Source organism: Papaver somniferum, chromosome 6 (assembly GCF_003573695.1).
Source record: "Papaver somniferum cultivar HN1 chromosome 6, ASM357369v1, whole genome shotgun sequence".
NCBI lineage: Eukaryota > Viridiplantae > Streptophyta > Magnoliopsida > Ranunculales > Papaveraceae > Papaver > Papaver somniferum.
The window spans coordinates 84,588,115-84,602,609 of record NC_039363.1 but is presented as its reverse complement, the minus strand read 5'-3'; positions in this window follow the sequence as shown (position 1 = coordinate 84,602,609).

The window sequence follows — 14,495 nt, the reverse complement described above, 5'->3', positions numbered from 1 at the left end:
ATGATTATTCACCTATTCAAAAGGACGAGGATTTGATTAGGGATACCACCGTTTTAGACGATGTAGTTTTTCCTTTTGATTACGAAGCCGATAGTGGTTTAGAGGAACGAGTTTATTCCGAAAATGTTGTTTTAGAGTCTAGCGACTTAGAAACAATAGTATTAGATGAAGAATATATACCCGTAGAGATTAGTAAAGATGCACTACCTGATAATAATAAATTAGAAGAATCAATTGACCATTTTCAAGAATCTAATGATCCAGAAATTAGGGAGATTGTAACTAGTCTATCTAGAGACACTGAAAACTCTAAGTTTGGGGGTGATTATCACCTTCCTAGTGCCTTAACTTTAACTCTTAGAAAGTCCCTTCACTTAGGACTTGATATCTCTGCCTCGACAATTTTACAAGATTACCTTCATACTCGTTTTCCCGAACCTAATGCTGTCCAGGAAGAAGTTCAGTCGTTAGAAACCCATCCTCTGGTTGATGTGGTTTTCCCAGGCTATGATCCCCAGATTGACTTTGTTTTCCCACCAAATAGTTTTCTTCCAACTGTGGGAACGTTTATATTCCAAATGTGTCGAATATTAAGTTGTGAGACTAAACCTAAATGCTTTAGGAAATTAGAATCGACACATTTGCTTAAGAATGACAACTACTCTCATTGTGATCAATGATGTAAGTCAAATCTTATTGACTTAGAGGATCCTCAGTTATTTAGGTTATTATTGTGATCTTCTAAGATCATATTTGAGTTTTTCCAGACTCTAGGACCTAATGATTCGGATCCCACCTATGAAGAAACGCAGCCAATGAAAATTTTCTATTTAGACCCTTTCATAGAACCTGAACCTGAACCACAATTAGATATAAATTTATTAATCAGGAAACTAAGTAAGGGCATGCTAGTCTTGTTCACTTTCTTGGTTCATTGAAGTTTCCTTTGGTCAGCTCTATTTATTTTTGAAGACCCACAATTATTTCGGCTGTTACTTTTTGATTCTATGAGGTGACTAATTCCTTCCGATGTCTGGCTGAAGACTTTAAACTTAGCACTTTTTGGGAGGTAACCCAATCTCATGCAACACGGTAATATATTTCCTTAACTCTTTTGCTTCAAATGGTAACAATTTCTCCTTGTTCATATGCTTTTAATTTTATCTTTAGAACATTGAGGACAATGTTAGATTTAAGTTTGGGGGTATGGGAGAAACTTTTTAGTTGCAATTTTGAAACTTCTAGCGTCACATGGTATCCGGTTAGCTAAGTTTACATACTGTTTCTCACCGAAAAGATATAAATTGGAATGCTAGAGATAACAACTTATTGAGACATTAGAGAAAAAGACATTGAGATCCTTGAAATTCAGGAGAGAACTTGTTCCTTTTAGAGGGTAATCGTGATGGACCTAACCATACATGATGGAAAGGCAAGTAGGTCAGGGAAATGCCAGAAAGACAAAGCAACCTCACAATGTAGTCTTAGTTACTGGATTGCGACTCTCTCTCAGTAGAAACTTATCATCATCAACAAGCGGAGCGACATCAAAATCTATGAAGAAAGTGAAGACGTTTTAGGTTTAGAAGCAACAATAGAAGAGAATAATTCAAAAATCAAGAGTTTGGGGAAGTTTTGGAGCCGAGAGAAGCGAAGGGGAGAAATCTCTCATGCTGCTGCTGCGCTCGAGGAGGAGGAAGAAGATGAAGAACTGACGCTCCAGAAGCGTCGTTCTTCAACAGTACCGGCAGCAGTTCACTTGTGTCGCTGTTTACAACACTAAGGTTGTATCGTTCTTTACTACACTTCAGTTTTGTTTTATACAGCGCAATTGTAACGCTTATAACTGTTGCGAATCTTTGTTTTAGCATTTTCTCATCTTTTAATCAACTTTTTGAGCTATAAAAATGTATTTTGAGAACATGATTAATATGAGTAGCTAAACCCCAATACTTGGATGAAGGAGGAAGCCATATTTCACGCATATGATAATTATATTTAATTCTTTTTGACTACTTGCACTTTTTATTAATCGTTTTATGGTTATTCTTAATTGATTGTCATTTCATTTGATGGTTTATGCTTGGTCATAGTGCTTTTGATATGCCATGCTTTCGATTTACAGTTAATCTTCTAAAAATCTACCTTGGCAAGAATGAGAGTCCTTATTATTTGAGCTATAACTATTTGGAATAAATATATAAATCCTGTGAATGATTAATGGTGGAATCCTGAGTCCCAGTGTCTCTTGATCCTGTGACAAATTTTGTATATATTTTTGTTTTAAAAATCTTTTCAAGTCCGAGCAACGAATTCTCATTTACCGAAAAATTAATACTACAACAGTTCACAATCTGTTCAGGTCATAAACTTTGACAAATCCTTAGTTTTTTACAGTAACAACATGGATCCATCTGGGTGCGATACTCTCAGCAATATATTGGTAGTTCAATATATGAAGGAAATGAGAAGTATCTAGGGTCTCCTCTAATTATTGGTAAATCCAAAGTGAATGATTTTGAAGATATTCAGTTGGATTTTGAAAGAAGACTTGGAAATTGGCAAGGTATTAATTTACATCAAGATGGTAGAACTACAATGGTCAAGGCTGTGCTTACTGCTGTTCCAATGTACCAGATGAGCACATTTAAGATCCCTAAGACTCTCATTAAGAAACTTGACTCTTTACAAAGGAAATTTTTATGGGGATACAAGTCTAATAGAGGATTAAATTTAATTGGCTGGCATAACATGAGCATATCCAAGGACTTGGGAGGATTGGGATTCAGAGATCTGGAAATGTTAAATCATGCATTACTCACTAAAATTGCATGGAGAATCTGTCAAAACTCTGACCATTTGTTAACTAGAATACTGAAAGCTAAGTACTTCAAGAAAGAGGAATTTCTACATATTGTAGGAGAAAAAAGTAACTCTTCATGGACTTGGAAGGGGATTGAATTGGGTCTTTCTGTGCTTCGGAAACATTACAGTATGGAAGTAAACAATGGCAAGGGAACTAAAATATAGGTTGATATATGGATCATAGGCCTGGACATCAAAGTAGATCCACTTCATCCAACATACTTGCAATATGTATTTTTCAGTGAGTTGATTTTACCAGACTCAAATAACTGGAATATTCCTCTTCTCAGCACTCTTTTTTCTCCAGAGATTGTGGACAAAATTAAAAATATGCAGCTTTCTCTTGATTAAAAAGATATCATTAGATGGAACCCTTCAAAGGATGGAATTTTCTCAGTCAAGTCTGCCTACAAGAAACTTACTGAAGCAAGAATGCAAAATCAAGCTGCTCTTAATGTAGTTCCAACAATAGTTTGGAAAAGCGCTCTAGAAAATGAAGCTGCCTCATCGGGTTAAACTCTTCATATGGAAGTGTTTTAAGAATATAGTTCCTACAAGAGTGAGATTATCTCAGGCAATGCAAGACATTGAAACACACTGAAATCTGCAAGCAAGAGAATGAAACTCTTTTTCATCTTCTCATCAGTTGTTCACATGCTAAAGCACCATGGCGAGCTCTTAATGTCAATGTTGATCAAATCATTACTCAGTGTCAATCAATTACAGAATGGATTATATCTTGGTTTCAAGATGTTCACAATGTCGGGAATGAGGATGTCAATAATTGGAGAAGTCTATTAATGGTAGGGAGTTGGATAATATAGAAGGAGAGGTGTGACCGTGTTTTTTAAGATAAATCTCTCAACTCGATTCGTACTGCAGAGAGGATCCAAAGACAGTTGATTAGTTTTAGTGCATTGACTCATGAGGCTTCAGATGATGCTTTAATTAATGCTCCTATTTCAACTGAGATTACTACTAACTCTCTCAACTGCCTGCTAGATATTTTGAATGAAGCATCTCTCTTTAAATTCTTTGTATACACTTCATTTGATAAACTCACTAACGATTCTGGTTCTGGCATCGTCTCTTATGATACTGCATGTGCCTTCGTTGGGTTCAAGGGATCTTATGCAGCTGGAATAATTGATGCAGAAGCAGGAGAGTGTGGAGCTGTACTTGAAGGACTTAAATGGTCTAAGGCAATGGAATTAAAAGGCGTACACATCTTCTTTGATGCTGAGACTGTAGTCAACTCGATCGACAATAATTCTCTTTCAGTTAGGTGGGAGAATAGGAAGATTATTCAAGAGATTAAACATTTGCTTATCTCTTATAATTTCGCTAGGATTTCTTATGTTCGTAGGACTCTTAATTCGGAAGCATATTCCATTTCTAAAGTAGTAAGGAGAAATAAACTCCTAGTATAAGAGTTCAGTCATGATGTTTCTCATATCCAAACACTTTTAAACAGGTTTTTGGATCCTGGTATTTCATAATAAAATTACTACACTTTATCCAAAAAAAACAACCCTTCGTTGAGGCGACGGAGCAAGCTATTTTCCAAGATGTGTGATAATTTTTAATTCATTATTACAATTCTTTTTATGATTATTCTCCTTGATTAAAAATTGATTTATTGATTTTTGTTAAGCAATTGTGATTTCCTTTGATAGAGCATACTTAGCCTAGGTTTTGATGTTCTATGCTTTCGATAAACAATTGTTATTTCTAAAAATTTAATTATTGGAATATATTAGAATCATTTGAATGTATGAGTTGTGCATGATTGATTGAATCACATGAAAATTGGAAAATAGTGGAATCCTAAGTCTCAGTATCTTTATAATCTCGAAAACAATTTAAATTCAATTTGTTGTTTTAGTTCTACATTTTAAATCTGGAATCAAAATTTCACAAGTCTTAACGAACCTTTTTCTACAACCATAAAAAATCACATCAATTTTCGGTACCGCCGACGCGGACTTGTCTTTAGGTTTAGGTTTTAGATTTTTTTTTTTAGTTTTTGTTTAATTTAATTAGGATTTTATTTTATTTTATTATTTTCTAGATTTTACTTTGGTATTTTTTTTTCTTTGGTGTGAAGGATTGACTCGAAGCTAAAGTTGGAAAGTTAGACTTGTTTCCCATAAAAGGAGAAAGCCGAATATTTTATTTTTAAGGAATTTTATTTTTGGTAGTTTTTATTTATTGGACTTGTAATTTTCTTTTATTTGTTTGTGTTTATTTTTAGTATTTTATTTATTAAAAAAAAAACACTGCACAAACCAATTGCATCTTCATTGGACTACGAAGTTTAGGAAAACTCGTGGATTAGTAAGTTGAACCCGTGCCTTGGGCCTTATAGGAGTTACCAGTTGAAAGTCCACAAACCTCAGCCTCGTACCTTTGGGTATATTTCGTTGTAGGTAACCCAAGCTTACCTAAATTAGTTAGCCCAACATTTGCATGTGCACATATTTTTTTCTAAATTTTTGTATGCTAGAACGTAAGAGAGACGCTCTAGGACGGTTTATGCGTGAAAAACCTAGAAGTGATATTTTAGGAAACAAGAGTCTTGATTACCTTAATCTAGAGAGTCCTATTTTTGAACATCCTGATTTTAGTGAGGAAAGGATCCCTAGTACTTTGATAGTTCCAGCAATGACAACTGTAAGAGATTACATGAACCCAACTAGGTCCACCCGACCATCGTGCATAAGATTACCAACCTCTTCGGCTAATTATGAGTTGAAAAATAGTACTATTCAGATGATCCATGTATTCTTAGGGAAAGATGATGAGAACCCATACTTTCATGTAAGGGATTTTGTGGAACAATTAAGATTAAAGACCTTAGTGATGAAATTTTAAAACTTAGATTGTTTCCTCTTTCCTTAAGAGATACAACTAAATCTAGGCAAAATAATTTACCATCTGAGTCCATAACAACATGGGATGAACTCACTTCTGTGTTCTTCCAAAAGTTTTACCCAAAACATAAAACCTCGTCTATTAGGAAGAAAATTAGCACCAGTATGCAACAAGAAGGTGAGTCTTTTTATAGGTTTTTAGAAAGATTCAATGATCTCTTGGCGCGGTGTCCCCATCATGGGTTTGAAAATATGAAATTAGTGCAAATTCTTTTTGACGGGTTAGATTACTCGACCAAATCCTTGGTTGAGTCATTATGTGCTGGAGGGTTTTTAAATAAAACTACTGATCAAGCATATTCCTTTTTAGAAGAAGTAACTGACAAATCCCAACCGTGAGAATCATGTGTAGAGCATCCTAAAAGACTTTTGGTAAATAAAAATAGCACCAATATGGTAGAATCAAGCTTTGAGTCAGATGCTAAGTTTGCTGCCTTATCTAGCGGTTATAAGATTTAGAATTAAGTCAGTCTAAACATAAGCCTTTTGTTGAAACTGATAATAGGCTTAGAACCTCTCAAGTCTCTAGTTGTGGTATAGAGCCCAATAACTCATTTTGTGAAGGAAAGATTAGTGGAGAGCAAGCCCATGCTCTTTATAACAACTCTAGATTGAAAACCGTCAAAAATTTGACCCATATTCAGAGACCTATAACCATGGTTGGAAAAAGCATCCTAATTTTTCATGGTCTCAGGGTCAAAATCAAGGTCATCTTAGTAACTCTCAGGCTCCCCCAAGTTTTGGTTATACTAAGAATCTTTCGGGTTCATCCCAATCTAAAAACCCTTCTGAGTATAAAATATCTAGCTTAGCGGAAACCCTTATTATGCTATCAAAGAACCATGAAATGTTATCAAACAATCATTATAGATTTCAACAGGAAATTAGGCAGAGTTTACAAAATAATTCTCAAACTCTTGCTAGTTAGAACATAAAGTAGGTCAAATAGCTAAGACTTTAAGTGAAAGAGAGAATGGAAGGTTTACTAGTCATCCAAATCCAAATCCCAAAGGAATGAATGCAATTAGAACCCTTAGGAGTGGTAGAGTAGTAGACAATCAGGTAACCATGTCCGATAGTGAACAAAATGTAGTTCAACCCTCAGGATATCACCCCTCGGGACCACAATTAGCTGAGGAGACTGGTAAAGTTCCTGATGATGCCAATTTGGTTCCTGAGAGGTCTGATTATGTACCTAGAGCCCCATTCCCACAGCTACTAGTACCAACCAAAAAGGAATCCAACTTTAATGATATATTGGAGGTTTTTAAGCAAGTTACCATAAACCTTCCTTTATTAGATTCAATTAGGCAACTTCCTGCTTACGCTAAATTCCTTAAGGATATGTGTACGAGAAAGAGAAAGCTAAATGTCCCTAAGAAATACTTTTTATCCACTCATGTAATTTCGATAATCCAGAACACCACAACTCCTAAATACAAAGACCCAGGTTCCCCTACCATTTCTTGCACAATAGGTAACTACCGGGTAGAAAAACTTTACTTGACTTAGGATCTAGTGTGAACTTACTTCCGTACCATGTATACCTCGAGTTAGGGCTTGGTGAAATGAAACCTACCAAGATAACACTTCAGTTAGATGATAGGTCTGTGAAAATTCCTCGAGGACTTATAGAAGATGCTCTAATTGAGTTCGAAAAGTTTATTTATCCAGTGGATTTTGTTATCCTAGATACCCAACCTGTCACAGACCCAGAAAACCAGATACCCATGATTTTAGGTCGCCCATTCTTAGCTACATCCAATGCGATCATAAACTATCGAAATGGTATTATGAATTTGTATTTTGGTATTATGACTATTGAGCTTAATATTTTCAATATTTGTAAGCAACCCTCTGAGTTAGATGACTCTTCCTTTGAGGAGGTAAACATGGTAGGAACCTTGGTTCAGGAGTCATTACCAAACACTTGGTTAGAAGATCCATTAGAGAAATGCCTATCCCACTTTGGGTTTGACTTTGATGACGATAGTGTGATTAATGAGGTGAGTGTTTTGCTAGATGCCGCCAATTTGATGGATACTAGTAATGGATAGAAACCTAAGTTTGAACCATTACCAGTTTCTAAATATACCTTAATTCCTTCTTTAGAAGAGCCCCCTAAGTTGCACCTTAAACCATTACCAGATACCCTGAAATATATGTTTTTAGGCCCATCTAAGACTTTACCAGTGCTTGTTGCTTCCGACTTGGATAATGATCAGGAAAGTAGGATAGTCACCGTACTTCAAGACAACAAGGAAGATTTAGGGTGGACCATAGAAGACATTAAGGGTATAAGTCCTACTGTTTGTATGCATCAGATTAATTTCGAAGATGACATAAACTCTCTAGGGAGATGCAACGTCGACCGAACCCTAATATGAAAGAAGTAGTTCGAACTGAACTGCTTAACTTGTTAGATGCGGGTATTATCTACCCCATTTCAGACAATAAGTGGGTCAGCCACGTTCAGTTTGTTCCCAAGAAATCAGGTATCACCGTAGTCCAGAATGATAATAATGAGTTAATCCCAACCCGAGTAACCACGGGATGGCGTGTCTGTATTGACTATAAGAAATTGAACAAGGTCACACGTAAGGATCACTTTCCGTTTCCTTTCATCGACCAAATGCTAGAGAGATTAGCTGGACCTAGTCATTATTGCTTCTTAGATGGCTACTCGGGCTATAATCAGATCGTTATTGCCCCAGAATACCAAGAGAAAATTACTTTTACATGTCCCTTTGGTACCTTTGCGTATAGACGCACGCCTTTCGGGTTGTGTAATTCACACGCTACTTTCCAGTGGTGTATGATGAACATATTTTCTGACATGGTAGAACGGTTCTTAGAGGTCTTTATGGATGACTTTTCAGTGTTTGGTTCATCTTTTGACGAGTGCTTGCATCATTTGACACTAGTGTTGACTAGGTGTAAAGAAAAGAATTTAGTTCTTAATTGGGAAAAATGCCATTTCATGGTTAAATCAGGAATTGTGTTAGGGAATATCGTATCTTCGAAGGGTATAGAGGTAGACAAAGCCAAAGTTGACCTTATTAAAACTTTACAGGTCCCAAAAACCTTAAAACAGATTAGGTCATTCTTAGGGCACGCAGGTTTTTATCGCCGATTCATTAAGGACTTTAGCTTGATTTCTAGACCTCTTTGCAACTTAATTGCGAAAGATGTTACGTTTGTCTTTGATGATGCTTGTTTAGAGGCTTTTGAGAATCTTAATACTTTACTCACTACCGCCTCCATAGTCCAGGCACCTAACTGGAACCTACCATTTGAAATTATGTGTGATGCTTCAGATTATGTCATAGGTGTTGTGTTAGGCCAGAGAGAAAACAAATTACTTCATGTAATTTACTATGTTATCAAAACTTTAAATGATGACCAACTGAACTGTACAACTACCAAAAAGGAACTATTAGCCATCGTTTTTGCGTTGGATAAGTTTAGATCCTACCTATTAGGTTCTAAGGTCATAATTTTTACTATTCATGCTGCTTTGAAATATCTTTTGTCTAAAAAGGATTCCAAACCTAGAATGATTAGATGGATCCTATTGTTACAAGAATTCAAATTAGATATTAGAGACAAAAAGGGTGCTGAAAATGTAGTAACAGATCATTTGTCTAGGCTTGTTGTGGATTCCCTTGACGATTTCACTCCCGTTAGGGATAGCTTTCCTGATAAAAAATTGTTCTTTGTTTCCCAATCACCTTGGTATGCACATATAGTAAATTATCTTGTTACTGGTCGAATGCCTCAACATTGGGGTAAACAAGATCGTTCTAGGTTTTTAACCGAGGTTAAGCATTTCTTTGGACTTATTTGCTTAAGTATTGTCCAGACCATATTATTAGGAGATGTGTACCTGAGAATGACCAGTCTAGTATTATCTCCTTTTGTCGTGAACATGCGTGTGGGGGTCACTTTAGTACTAAGAAGACTGTTGTTAAGATATTACAGTGTGGATTTTACTGGCATTCATTGTTTAAAGACTCCCATAGCCATTGTGCTTCTCGTGAGCACTTCCAAAAGTTAGGGACCATCTCCCATAGAAATATGATGCCTTTGAACCTTATTTTAGTGATTGAGGTCTTTGATGTATGGGTCATTGATTTTATGGGTCCATTCCCTAATTCTTTTGGTTATCTTTACATACTTGTCGCTGTAGTCTATGTTTCTAAGTGGATAGATGTGGTTCCGTGTAAAGCGAATGACCACAAGGTCGTACTCCAGTTTTTGAAAGATAATATGTTTACACGTTTTGGTACACTGCGAGCTATAATTAGTGATGGAGGGAGACACTTTCGTAATAGACCATTTGCACTTTCAATGAAACTATATGGTATTACTCACAAAGTAGTTACCTCATATCACCCACTAGACTAGTGGCATTTAAGACCCCCATTGGAACTTGACTATGCCTTTTAGGTCATAAGATTCATCTTGGCATTGACGTCCATTCGGAACCATTTATTTTTATTTTCATCTTCTTAATCTATTCATGTGATTTGTTTGATTCTGGATATTGATGTTCATAGTGCGACTATCTGAGTAGAGCTCTGTCACTTATATATGAATTTTATTATGTGAAAGCAAACTCGTGTACAACAATTGGAATTTCGCATCAGGGTACGTACTTCCTCCTTTAATCAATGAGAGTATGCCAACCAAGGAGATTCTTTAGTGCCTTCCAAGGTTCTGCGTAGACAGCTAAGGTTTGGACTAAACGCTTTGTGGGTATACCTCTGGTAAACCCTCCCGAGACTATAACTCGGCCACTAGGGACACCTATGGGTTTAAAGGCTTGTTTCACACGCTAAGTGCAATCGCGATGCCTGCGACAGTGAGTTAGGATTTTATTTTGTAGATTAGATTTGCTCGAGACTAGCAAATAATAAGTTTGGGGGTATTTGATAGACGCATTTATGTGTCTATTTTGATCTCAATTACGTGTATTGTTAGTGCTCAATTGTTGTACTTATTATGTTTTTTTATGCCTTTCTAGATATTTCGGATAAATAAGCTTTTGTGGAGAAAGTTACTCGAAAAGTGGCATTTGAACGTTCGGAGAAAATTACTAAAGGCACCCCGCAGAAGTGTTAAAGGCACCCCAGATATGCGTTAAAGACACCCGGAGGGATTGATAAAGGAACCCAGTAAAATTACTATTTCCATCCCATGGAAACTACTATACGCACCCCGACAAAGGATAAGGGGCGACTATCTTCTTCATCATTTGAACATAGGAATTGGCGGGAAAACAAACCAGTTACAGGCAGATTTTAGGGTTTGGAATTTGAAGGGATTAAATGAGATTCAACCGCAAGAATCGTTTGGGATGGAATTGAATTGAGTAACCAGGGATGATAGTTTGATCCGATTAAAATTGAGCATATCGTTGGATATTTGAGAAAACAGATTCTCGGGTTTTTGTTGAGCTATTCTTAAGAAGTTTCGGGAGAGATATAACCCATGAATTTTGATGCGCTGGACATATTAGAGGATAACAGGGTTGGTAGTAGTGATTGGACCGATCAAAATTGGCTGGATACTCGGATTGAAGGAAAACAGAACTGCGGGTTTTGGTTGGTTTTGTTTCTGGAAGTTTCATGGAAGAAAAAAGAAAAAAGATATTCTGGAAGATTTATTTCTATCACAAGATCGATTCTGTGTGATATAGACATCTCAGATACGCATAGATAATCCAGAGGAGAATGGAAAAGTCCGACACTTTCTGCCGAAGAAAAGAATAGATTAACTCAGGATTTTAGGGTTTCTGTGATGTATAAAATGCATAGTCAAGTTCCAGGGGACGTACGAAACCTTGGGGGAATTTTGGAGAGCGAGAATAGATGAAACAAGAACTTAGAAAATCGTTCTGCTGCTGTTGAATACAAAGAACACGAAGTCTTTAAGACACACAGAAACTGTCGTTAAGCTACAGTGACTGCAACAAAAACCTTTTATCGTTTTCTATGTAACAGTATTCACAACACCTATATCCGTTGGAAATTTTAGTATTAGCACTTTTCACCTCTTTTAATCAACTTTCGAGCCATAAACATGTATTTGAGCATACGATTAATATGAGGAGCTAAACCCCTTTGCTGAGGCGACGGAGGAAGCTATTTTTTCCAAGATTTGTGTGGTAATTTTTAATTAATTATTGTAATTCTTTTTATGATTATTCGCTTTGATTAAAAATTGATTTATAATTTTTGTTAAGAAATTATGATTTCCTTTGATAGAGCATGTTTACCCTAGGTTTTGATGTTCTATGCTTTCGATAAACAATTGTTATTTCTAAAAATCTAATTATTGGAATATATTAGAATCATTTGAATGTATGAGTTGCGCATGATTGATTGAATCACATGAAAATTGGAAAATAGTGGAATCCTAAATCTCAGTATCTCTACAATCTTGAAAACAATTTAAATTCAATTTTTTGTTTTAGTTCTATAATTTAAATCTAGAATCGAACTTTCACAAGCCTTAACGAACCTTTTTCTACAACCATAAAAAATCACATTGATAGACGCATTTATGTGTCCATTTTGATCTCAATTTTGTATATTGTTAGTACCCATTTTTGTACTTATTTTGGTATTTTATCTCTTTGTAGATATTTTTGGAGAAATAAATATGTGTAAAAAATTGGCTCGAAAAGTGGTATTGTCGTGGGAAGGCACCCCTCATTTGGTTAAGGGGAACCTTAATTACTAAGGGGCACTCACTTTCTATTTACACCCCAGGACACCCCAAGTCTTAAAGGAACCCGACAGTTGGTTAAGGGACACCTTCTTCTTCGTTTGGGTTTTCAGAAACTGGCGGGAAAATGAAACCAGCGCTGGCAGAGATTGGATTCGAAATTTGGACATGACTGAATGAGATTCGATCGCAAATATTCGTTGGGATGGACTACATGGTATGTTTGACTAAATCCAAAAACTGGGGCTCGATAATCTGATGTTGGGTGAAGCAGGAAGAGAGTATTATGGGGTCTCTGCATGGAAAGAACTGCGACCAGACTTTCGTGAATTTTTATTGGATGTGGATGGGTATTGATCTGGTATATCAAAACAGGGTGTCTAAGTGTCTCGAAATCGGAAAAATAAGTGAGAGATGATCACGTATGATGAAACAGGGGCAGAGAGATATATCGGGGATTTCTTGGTTGCGGTTTGGGGAAGTTAGGCGTCGAAAAGGAAGGTATATCCTATGGGATTATTATATGCTCAACTGGAGAGATTTTAGGGAGTCCAAATCTGTTGACGCTCTTCTAACGAGTGTATATTTCACATATTCTTCTGATTGGTTGGTTATTTAACTGATGGCCCCATTACCCTCCATGTTTAGAATCACGACCCTCGTTACATAACTCCCTAAATTAAATCAAGGGTAGAGATTGAAAGTGAAATATACACTCGCTAAAGAGTGTGCACGAATTCACACTCGATTTTAAGAAGGTTTGGACGGATGAAATACGTGTAAGAGAATGACAGAGGAAGAAAAGTCCGAGACTTGAGGGGAAGGAAAAAAGAGAGGTTTAATCGAGTTACAAGGGCCTGAGGTGTATAAATATGGTGGATTGAGACACAGAAAAGGAGATCGAGACCTAGGGTAGAGTTTGGAAGTACACAGAGCCGAGAATTCAAAGTTGTAGAGAAGTTCTTCATCACCAGCCGAACGAGGAAGACGAAGATAGGAAAACCTTTAGATATTCTTTCATATATTGTAACAGTTTTGCAACAATTATTTCAGTAAGGGTTTTCTCTGTAACAGTAGGCTTTGTAACAACGAGTTCTATGATAATTATATTTGTTACAAACTCGCTGCTTTATACTTTTTCTCCCTTTTTATCAACTTTTGAGATATGGACCAATATTTTGAGCAAGTGATTAATATGAGGATCTAAACCCCATTGCTGAGGCGACAGAGGAAGCCATTTTTACAATTATTATGTGGTAAATTCTATTTAATTTGATTTTTGCAATTCTTTTATGATTATTTGCATTGAACTGAAATTGAATTTATGATTCTGATTAAGTGGCTGTGATTTCAATTGATGGATCATGCACCCATTATCAGTCTTTTGATGGTCCATGGTTAAGTCTAATTATCTTTACAACTATTGTTTTGATTTACAACTATTGTTTTGAGAGTCTACTTATCTAGACAATATTTTAGAATCAAATTGAATTTACAACTATTGATGGTTAAGTCTTTTGATGGTCCATGGTTTTGATTTACAACTATTGTTTTGAGAGTCTACTTATCTAGGCAATATTTTAGAATCAAATTGAATTTATTGGGTTGCAAAATTATTGATTAGATTAATCACTGATAATTGATTAATGGTGGATTCCATGGTCTCAGTTTTCTCTATAATCTTGAAACTAATCTTATTTAATTTGCTATTTTAGAATTAGAATTTGAATCTGAAATCGAATCTTCAGAGGTCTTTGAATGAATTTTATTTACCACTTTAAAAGACTACATCACAAATCATGCACCCATTATCAGCATTAATATTTTCATGTATCAAATTCATTTGATCAACCGTTACCAAAGCCTTTTAACTACTCTCATTAGCAGTACCCATATTTATGTCTTCATTTTCTATAACTGAAAAGACTACTCTCATTAGCAGTACCCATATTTATGTCTTCATTT